Below are 11385 nucleotides of genomic sequence, written 5' to 3'. Positions count from 1 at the left end.
TATCAATATGTTTCTTGCACAACTAGGAAGGACAACACATTAGATCTCTGCTACGGTACAGTAAAGGGAGCTTATAAATCAATTCAGCTGCCTCCATTAGGTTCTGCTGACCACAACTGCGTGCTCCTTCTCCCTACATACAAAACTGTACTAAAAAGTGGAAAAATACAGACCAAAGAGGTTAAAATCTGGTCAGAGGATTTTATCATTTGGTGTGATCTTTCTTTCTTGGTGCTTAACACATCCAAAACAAAGGACATGATTATTGATTTTAGAGCACAGGCTCCAAACTGTGATCCCACAGTAATTAAAGGAAATGGCCATTTTAAAAATGAAAATACAGACAGTACTTACTGACCGTCATGCCGACAGTGTAGTTTTTTAATCCACAAAACTCTTTCGGGGTATCGGAGGATAACAGCTAGCTGGAATAACAGCTACACTTAAAGGGAACCCACATTTTGAAAATGCAATAAAACTCCACTAATGCATTTCAGAAATGTCAGAACGGCTTGTCCGTCGTAATCTAAGTGCCCTGAAGCCGCAGCATGCAAAATTGACTTGAAAAGACGTAATTAACTCCATTTTTATAGCATAATTTCTCACCGTGGTCAGTTAGCCTGACCTACGGGCATGCTGTGTTTACATGACAACTTGCACGAGGCGTAGCACCTCCACTAGCCATCAGCTAGTCTCACGCGATGTAAACACAGCACGCCCGCAGGGCAGGCTAACTGACCACGGTGAGAAATGATGCCACCATCCAGATGATGTCTTTTTCAGGGACGTCCCGTCTTATTCAAGCGAGACAATGACATACATTGTGCACATGTTCAGACAGCGTGTCTTTGTAGTAAAAGAGTGTAGTACCAGACTGACCTGCCTGCAGTCCACACCCGTCTCCCACTGAACATGTGTGGAACATGAAGCACAAAATACAACAATGGACAACCCGGACTTTTGAGACACTGAAGTTGTATATCAAGCACGAAAAACTTCAACAATTGCTGTCCTTAGTTCCCAAACACTTACTGAGTGTTATTAAAAGAAAAGGTGATGTAACACAGCAGTAAACATAGAAATCAAAGTATTACCAATCTGGAATCTGTCCGGGCCGATGTCAAAGACGCTGACTATCCCAGTGAGAAAGGTCTTGATGGTTCCAAAGATAAACAGGACGCTTGAGGAGCTGTCCACCAAAAGCACGATGTCAGCCTTGGCTGTGGTTTCACACTGAACACCTGGAGGGAAGCAGAGGATTGTGGGATACATTATGCAAAAGACTAAACATAGAAGTAAGACTAGCAGCCACGGCAGAAGCTCTATGAAGCTGCATTTAGGCACAATGGTGCTGTCGTGTTAGATAAATGCTAACATTAGCATGCCAACATGGTCATAATGTTGGCAGGTATAAAATTTATAGTGTTCACCGTCTTAGTTTAGCATGTTAGCATGATTTTACTTACTACTTAACACTAATGACAAAGTTCAGCTGAGGTGGATGGGAATGTCATTTAGTTCTGTAGGTATTTGGTCATAAACCAAAGTATTGGACAAATTAAAATTTTGACCTGATGATGGTGTGAGATGGAAAGTTAAGGGAAGAATACATGTTTTTTGTGATCTGCTCCATGGTTCAGTCCTGGGCTTTATTTGTCTTTGTCTGGAATGTAATCTGTTTCTTTCTTTACAGATGACACACAGCTCTATATCTCTCCTTCACCAGATCCAAATCCTGTTAACTATTTTAAACTTTAAATTTGAATTTAATTTCTGCATTTAGAAAAGGACAAAACAGAAGGTAGATCACTAAATATATTTTGGTCATTGACAAACAGGCCAAAAAAAGAGAACCTCATCTCACATATTACTGCACCTCTACATCCATGGCTGCTAAATCTGGAAGTATAAGGTCACACCAATCCTCTCCCAGGATAACTGGAAAATTTTCGCTACTTACCGTCTCTCAATTACTGTGATGATCTGTTAGGTCTTCCTAAGCACCCCAGACAGGAATCTAAAAACTGAATGGAATGTGCATATCACCCCCAGACTAAAAGCTTGACAGGGTGCATATGAGTCAGTTCCAATTGGTAGAGCAAAATAAACGCCCCTCCCAAACAGAAAACCTAACCCTAAAAAAGAAATCACACTTAAAACTCCCCTCCAGCTTGTGTTACTACTGGTTTAATAGTTCACGTTCTTTCTCAAATAGAGAATGGGGCTGTGGTTATTAGTTGAATTTGATTTATTATCATGGCAACCAAATTGCATCTACAGTAAATTGGAAAACAGCAATATAGCAAAGAATACACTAAATAAGGTGGAGGAAACAACTCCGAAAAATATGAAATATGAAAATGTCCCTGGTGCACTGGAGGGGGTTTTACGTCTGATCGTGATTATATGCCCTCTCTGTAGATTTGATAATTTGCACCTTGCTCACATGTTTAATAAGAAAAGCAAATGTTACTGCATTGGAACTCCAGTTCTAATGCGTATGTGTATAAAACTCTAGAATTTTTTTATCTAGCTCAGTGAGGTGTCATGTCCTAGCCACCTTATTCCTAGCCCTATGATATCATTCTACTAATCTGACTCTGCAACACACAGGGCACATTTAGCGAAATGTGAACCTTTTTTCTTACAATGTGACATCATTTATTTTCCAAAAATCTCTAACAAGAGACACCTGCACCATTCAACCAACTTGCAAACGTCACTTCAGTGAAAGGAATAACTGGAAGTTGCTGACTGGCAGTTTTTAAAACTTCTAAAAACGACTAAACCAATATTATATATTTTGTTTAGTTGTGTACTTTGATTATCAGAAATGTTTCCAACAATTTTTCAAACCCAGATAAATATGAAATATTAATAAAAGTTACGGACCGTGTCATTAGGTCGCATGTCAATGGCCACGTAACTCCAGTTACCATAGCAATTAATGAAGGAGAAGAAGAAGAAGCAGACCAGATGAGACATCAGAGAATGAACGTTACTGTTGCTAGGCTAAGCTAACTCGTCATGGATCATGATTATGCATTGACGGTTGCTGCACCTTCTGACACCGAAGCTGTCCCGGTAAACAAGCCGGTAAAACGGAAACGTGCGGGTCAACCAAGCGATCCCAGAAGAATTTGGGATAAGAAGAGAGCTAAATCAAGGATAAATATTGGTGTGGCCTTTCCGAGATGGAGAGAGCTTCGTCAAAATCTAGGACTACAATTCGATGCCGACCTCGTGTGTGTTCTACTAGAAAGGTAAGCAAACATCTGGCTGATGTTATTGAAATATTAATCATTTCCACCACCCACCAGGGCACTAGCGCTCCCGCCAGCGGCCTCCGCTGCGGAGCGGTGTGGAGCGGAGGCTGGCTAACCACAACATCTAACGATAGGTTTCTATAATGCTGAGCTGATGCCGGTAAATGAACTGCATTTATAAAAGAGGCAGAGGAATAGCTAAACATAAGACGCACTGAGCAAGAGTGAGCAGCAGAGAGGGAGAAGCCATCGCTAACTGTAAAGCTAAGTAACTAACGTTAGCAGTTTGCTCAAATAACTAGCAGATTGCTAACCGCTCAGCTAAAGTAAGTAGCTCGCTCTGCCAAAAAACTGCCACGGTCGGTTTCGGTTTCACGGACTGAGGAACGTCAAATCTGTATCTGTTATATGACTACAACTCCCATGATCCCACGCTACTTTGTGACATTATCCAACTCCATCTTCTGTTATTGTTTTGGTTTGAGAAAATTACATATTGCACGTTTAAGCAGAGAGAAAGACGGTGGTTTGCGTCTCTGTTTACCTGTTAAGATGTTTTTTCCTGCAGCCCGGACTCCTGAGGAGAAAATCAGAGAATAAACATGAACATAAAGCAGAATTTTGATTGCAGCAGAGCTTTGAACTGTGTGCAAAGCCAAAACAGCAAGGAACAGCAAGGAAACCAATCCCTGTGCTTAGAGGTCAGCTTAGTGAGTCAATAAGGTTTCTGGGGCTGAGATGTGGGTGGAACTAACATTGTTTTGAGGCAGTCAAACCCCATCATAACTCTGTTAACAGTAAATAACAAATAAGCAGATGAGATGTCTCCTGCTCTGTGGCAGGACCTCACCAAAGCCTATGGCTCTATACCACATAAGCTGGTGGAAACAGTTCAACACCATGTTCCAGGTAAGATCAGTGATTCTGGACTTTATCAAATGTTCAGTCTCAGTGTCAGTTCTGAAACAACATCAGCATACGATACAATACGATTGTACGATGTACGATTCTGCAGCACTAAAGATCATTCAGCTGGGCTTCTTGACACATGATCTAGACTGGCAGCTGAAGTTTGACCTCGGGAGACAGCTTGAACTCCCAGACACTATTGCAGAGACCATGCTCAGTCCAGACCTACATCCGAACTGTGGTCTTCAAGATTAAGACAACCAAGACCACAGACCTGGTAAGCGAGTGCCAGAGCTAAAGATAGTGTGTGCAGTGTGGGCTGGTTCAGGTTGGCTACAGAGGCTTAACTGCCGAGCCCCTACAAAGGACCTCAAAGCTCATTGTAAGACAAAGATATCTAACTGTAAGAACCCAAAAGTGGCCACTGTTTGTTAACAGTTTCTAAAACCTTGATTTCTTGATTCTGATACCAGCATATCAGTATGGTGCTAACATCTATTGTTGTTTAATGCTGCAGACTTTTTGCCTACCTAAGCCATTCACGCCATTACAGATGTTGATGGTGAGGCCGTCAACGATGGACAGGAGTGAGAAGTCGACTATATTATACATGTGAATTTCATCAGGATCGGAGACAATGGAAAGCAGCTCAGTCTCATCTGCATCATTTACACCTGAGAGAAAAATAATATGTTAATTCTGTGGCCAAAAAAATGAGACCCCAAAAGCATTTCCGAGCTTATCCTCACTTCACAAACATTTCTGAGGCTGTGCTGCTTTCTTGCTAATCAAACTGAAAGTCACTCACCGATAGCGTAGACCTCAATGCCTGCGTCCTTCATGTTCTTTGAGGGAAGGAATGGGTCATCGGTGGACTCTTCATCAGTGATCAAGACTGCTATTTTTTGGGAGTCTGCTCGCATTCCCACATTGGCTTCAAAGCTGTTATGGAGGATGTAGTCCAGAGCAAGTCCTGTGTGACAAAGAGGCATCAAAAAGCATAGAGTTGTGAGGTTGGGGGAGTTATTTCAGGTGCCCCCCTCACAGACTGTTAGGTGACTGACAGTTGGAGCCCTTTGACAACTGTGTTAGAAAATGTCTGGTTCTTTGATAAAAAAAAAAAAAAAAAGTCCATCTCATGATAATGTGGGTTCTATAACAATTGTGGTCCATTACTTTTCTCAGGTATACATACGAACAGTGTGTGAGAACAGCTGGGAGTGGACAACATGCTGTTAATCACCTGTCATGGTGCCTCCTCCTTCCTGTTGCAGATCATCTATGGCCTCCAGGAGGGAGTTATTGCTCTGGTGGGTGTTCAGGTTCCACTCGGTCCTTGGGACATCACTGTACCGAACCATACCTGCGGAAAAGACATAGCAATGTGTGAAACGCTTTTAAATGATAATTATGGAAGAAACTAGACAGTACAAAAATAGAATATCCCTCTTCTTTGTTGTTGGGATTTGATTTCAATGTGGAAAATTCATGTCATTAGGAAAAACAGTTTATTCAGTTATTAAAGACAAATATCTAAATAGCTGTTTTAACAAATGTTTTTTCATTAAAATATTATATACAGTAAATAAGGAGATATGGGTATACTATATCCTGTTGTTTTTTTAATTTAATTTTATCTCTGCATTTTAAATATTTTAATCAATTATTTAAAAAATTGAACTTCGAACTTTGAGGCCTGCAGCCAGATTTACTGGTGATGCTCCTTCATCCATGTTTCTCATTTCTCGCACCACTGTAATGTATTTCCTGTTCCTGTTCTTTTCTGTTTGAGTGGTCGTACATTTAACTTCCTCTTTTACAAGCTGTATCAGCAGAACATGAGTAGTAACAGTATTAACAGTATTTATAGCAGAACTAGTAGTAACAGTGATAGTAGTAGTTATAGTAGTGGGGACAGTAGTATCAGAATTAGGTGTAGCTGTAACTATGAAGTGGTTGTAGCAGAATCAGGAAAAGTAGTGACACTTATACTAATCTCTAATCTGGTGAAAAGGCAACTGAGGGGCGTCGGTGGCTTAGTGGTAGAGCAGGCTCCCCATGTACAAGGCTGTTGCCGCAGCGGCCCGGGTTCAGCTCCAGCCTGTGGCCCTTTGCTGCATGTCCTTCCCTCTCTTTCTCTCCCCCCTTCACACTCAAGCTGTCCTATCAATTAAAGACTAAAACACCCAAAAAATATCCTTAAAAAAAAAAAAAGCCGACTGAGTATCAGTAGTATAGTCATGATAGTAGTATAAATCAATGCTAGTAGAGAGGTATTAAGTTTAATGAAGGTAGTTGACTACCGTACATCAAATAGTATTTATAGATTAACACAAAACCTAACACTTTTCTTTTCATGCTTTATATTTTGCTGCTTAATTTCTTTACTTTTGCCTTGGTTTAAAACTTAAGTACAAGACCTGTACCTGTATTTCAACAATTTCACATTACAGTGTAAAGATTTGAGATAACACTCTGGTACTAACAATTTAAAGTACAAAAAATGTACTGATTTAGAACTACTCAAATTTACCAATCTGGACTTTGTCCGGGCCAATGTCAAAGCCTCTGACTAGTCTAGCCAAAAAGGACTTGATGGTTGTAAAGGTGGTAGGGTCGAAGCTCCCGAAGCCACCCACCAACAGCACAATGTCAACCTCAGCTGTGGTTTCACATTGAACACCTGGAGGAAAACAGAGGATTATGGGATATGATGTGCAAAAGGTCAAACACGGAGGTAAGACTAACAGCCATGTTAGAAGCTCTGTGAGGCTGTGTTCAGGCACAGTGGAGCTCTGCGCTAAATGCTAACATCAGTATGCTAACATGATCAGAATTCCCACAGGTGATTACTGTTACTGTTTCATCTCACATGATATGAAGCAGCCTCCTTCATTCATGGTTCTGATTATGTTGCTTATAATTATCAGCCCTGTCTCTTTCACATGAACGTGCTCATGGCTGACAGGAAAACCCAGAGTTGACTGAACTAGTTAATAACCAGCTTTGTAGTACTGGTTATCCAGACGGCCAATGTGATAGGTTAGTCAAACCAGATAACGAAAAGATATCTTGGGTAAGCTGAACTGGCTTCATAGTACTGAGGCCTCTGAGGTCACATGGCTATGACAACACAAAGGTCCGTCACCAACCTGTCCCTGTCAGAGCTACTTGGTTAAACAGAGAAATATGGTGGAAACAGGTGAAACAGGATCCAGACACCTTGTTGACCCATCCATCCTCTTCACTTAAATTTTTGTTTTCTGTTTACCTGTTGAGCTGCATTTTCCTGTGGAGAAAATCAGAGAAGAAACATTTACATAAAGCAACAGACTCTCAGACTCATCTCAGTGAAAACACAGCTGCTGCTAATGAGTTTAGCAGCTAGCCTTTTAACTGTGCAAAGTTTCTTTTATCCCTGGAGTGATGACGTCAGCTGACAGTAGGTGTGCTTTACAACTGTTTAGTGCATTTTTTATTTGCCAAAATTTGAATAAAATCTCAACATATTGCAGAAAGAATTTTGTGCTTTGGGGAGGTGGAAAAGCTGATGTATTGATGAAAGGTCCAGTGTATTACACATCCATTTTTTTTTTTTCATTTGAGTGTTCAATATGTCATCTTCATGCGCCCTCTTCTGTGATGGCACCTGACTGGAGATTAGGTGCCATCTACTGCTGATTTTAATGAACCAGCTCCCAACAGCAGTAGATGCAAAAGCACGTACATTTGCTTTTTTGTTTTTGTAAAACTTTGCTTAAAATTTGTAATGCATTTGGATGAAACTTAACTCATGCTGCTGATTTTACACCGTGATTCTGTCACTGCAGCTCGGATTAACACCTTCTTAAAGAGTTAATGTAACACAGCATTAATTCTACTGACCGTCTCAAGAGTCAGAATAAAATATGGTGATGCAGCCCCGACTCTGAACGCTTTTAAGTCAAAGCTAAACACATTCCTCTTTTACACTGCCTGCTCCACCCTGTAATGACTGCAAACTTATTTTTAAACCCGATTTTAAAACATTTAAAATTTCTTTTTATCTTTGCACCTCTTGTCTGCACTTTTGCTATTTTTAATGGTGTTTTCTTTCAATTGTACATCATTTAGTAATTAATTTTACCTTTAATATCTTTTTGTTTCTCTTTACTTTTATTGTACATGTTTCCTTTATTATGTTTTCTATTTTATTGCTCTGTAAAACACTTCAAATAGACCTGCTGTATGAAATGTGCTGTACAAATAAAGCTGCCTTGACTCACCTAGAAGGCGACTTCAATACCCAGAAATCCCGTGTGATGACATCACTAAACCACTGTGCTATTTAAGTGTGTGTGTGTGTGTGTGTGTGTGCTTGTCTTTCTATGCTCGTGCAGACCTACCCTTGACAAAACACCTTTGCTGTGAGGACATTTTTACTTGTTAGATGGTCCCCCATCTATAGCAATGAAATGTTTATTTTACTTTGAGCTTTCTTAAATCTGAAGGGAGATTTTCTCTCTCTACCCCCTCCTGGTGAGAAATTTGTGTTTATACCAATATAGCTCAAGTGGATGTAGAGGTCCTAGAGTTTTAATAAGTCTGAAGTGATTAAAAATGGTATTAGGGACTTAATTTAGCTCCATATATTGATCTAATTGATGTGTTTCAATTCTTATGTAGATGATGGAGGTAGTGTGTCTATTTTTGGCTTCATCCATTTTTATTTTTCATTAGTATTTTATTTCAAATATTTATTATATATTTTAATTTCATGTCCTTTACTATTGATTGCTGCTGTTTATCATTCATCAGTGTGTGTCTGTGACCTGTGTGTTAAATTTGCATGCAATTTTTTTTTTTAATCAAGTTAACTTCAGACACCTCACAACATTTTACTGATAATGTTCCCATTCAGGCAGATTTTAAGTATACGACTGTGACTTAAATTAGATCTTTTTACACTGAGGTTTTGAGTCTTACCTGAGCTCCACAGCAACACCAACACCATCAGCAGGTGATCCATGTCCAGTCAGACCGCCCGTCTCTTCTCATCTGATGAATTTGTTAAACGTTCCTCTGCTAATATGTGCCACTTCCTGTTTTTAATATTATCTGGTCATCCGCCATCTGCTGAGCAGCTTCTCAGAACTGAAAAACTGATTAGAGGACACGCTCACTAAACGTGACCAGATATTGAGATAACATCATGAGAGGGCACATGAGCTGTGCCACAACCACCTCAAAGTTTAATGCTTGCTTAATACATTATTATTAAATATTTGAAATAAATAAATGTTTTTCTTTTTTCTTTTTAAGTATTAGCTTTAAATTTATCTTCATTATTATTTGGTTTGAATACAAAACAATTTAACTGATGATGAAACTAAATTGGGTTTCTTTTTTTTATCTTGTGTACTGCTGTCGTGAGGGGTGAAGAGCTGTAACAGGTTATCTCTTGTAACTTGTTTACCTGACTATTTTCTTAATGGCAGGTTTTCGGATTGTGGTTATTCTCCTGTCTGGAACTCTGACTCTGAGTATCCTATGCCTGCCAGCTCAGCTCCCTCTTCACCACGACAGTCCAGCACAGTACCCACATCGCTGCAGATGCCGCACCAAACAGCCGATCCAACTCACGCCCCATTCTACCCTCACTGTGAAAAAGACCTCTGGATCTTTTATCATCAGATTTTACAAAATAAAAACAAAATGAAAAATGATCCAAAAGATTTAAAAGTAGAAATATAAAGAATGGATTGTGTGATACTACACAAGTTATTTGAATTAATAATTATTTAGTATTTGAGATATGGTCATTTATATTAACAAAGTGTAAAGGCGTTCATTTTCTCCTCTGGTGTCACGTTTTGCACCACACGCAACAAAGCACAGTGAGGGTACAACATGATGACTGGGAGGACAGAAGCCTTCGCTTTCTGCTGCAAAAATAAGACATGTCTAACAATTATGGTTTTCATTTGAGATCAATGTATACAGGATTAATCAAACAACGACCTCCCGCAGCCACTATGGGGAAAGTCCCAGGAAATTACAGTGTAGTCAGACCACCGCAGTGAGGTTCGCTTAACCTGTGACCTGTGAACACAAAGTGCTCCAGGTTCACTTTACTCTTTGCTGTTGTATTCAGCCCTCTAGATTACATGCTGTTGACCTGGGATGCTTGTAAAAACAGACAAAACAACGTCGGCCTGCAACGCTTGCAAGGGTGCAGGACGAGGAGCAGTTTAAGGATGTTTTCACATTTCGTCCATTTTAAACAAACCAAACTTAGTCCACTTAAAGTGCACCAAAAAGTGGACCAACAGAAAAGGGACTCAGTTCTTTTTGTGTTCACATTGTCAGTTAATTTGAAAGGCATTCTCTTTCTGGTCTGCTTCAGCTCTGACAGGGCCTCAGTCTTCTTTCTATTCACACTATAGTCTACAACATATAATATATACTGACGTAGTGTTTTTTTACTTTGACGTGGCGCTGCAGTGTGGTTATGAAGCTCCATTGCTTTCAGATGTACCTAAAATTGGAGGAAACCCTCAGTGTGTCTGTGCTGTAGACTGTTGCTGTTTGATGTATTCTATATTCCACATCTGGAGACGTGCAGTACCTTAAAGTTGATCAAACCACTCCTCGTCCTGCGTCCTTGCAAGCGTTACAGGCAGACATGGTTTCGTCTGTTTTTTCAGGCGTCCCAGGTCAACAGCATGTGATCTAGAGGGCTGAATACAGTGGCAAAGAGCAAAGCAGTCTGAGTTCAGTTCACTTCAGAAGGGTCTGAGTTCTTTTGGAGTGTTCACAAATGCACAAAAAATGCTGAGTCACAGCTCTGAGTCTGTTGAGAGGGCTGAAAAGGACCAAGTGTGAAAACACCCTAAGAGAATTAAAAATGAAGTTTTGCTGACGAGTCCAGAGAAAGTGAGCTGAGGAAATGTGTGTAGCTCACATGATGAATGTGCTCAGAGCGGTTACTGTTGGCAGCTTCCTGTCAGAGAGAAAACGTGATGAGAAGATAAAACATGGAAAGAACACACGACATGTAAGCAACAGATTACTGAAGACATAAATCAGATTAGTTTCTGTGAAGCTGCTGAACGTAAACATGTTTGGGGAAAAAAAATGTAAAACAAACTTTGTGTAGTTTCATAAATTCATGAAATTTTTTTGTAGAAATGAAAACTATTTTTGGTGATGAAACCTGTGACAGTAATTT

The sequence above is a fragment of the Epinephelus moara genome, chromosome 13 (genome assembly GCF_006386435.1).
Source record: "Epinephelus moara isolate mb chromosome 13, YSFRI_EMoa_1.0, whole genome shotgun sequence".
Classification (NCBI taxonomy): domain Eukaryota; kingdom Metazoa; phylum Chordata; class Actinopteri; order Perciformes; family Serranidae; genus Epinephelus; species Epinephelus moara.
The sequence above is the reverse complement of the archived record's forward strand: the minus strand, read 5'-3'. Positions refer to the sequence as shown.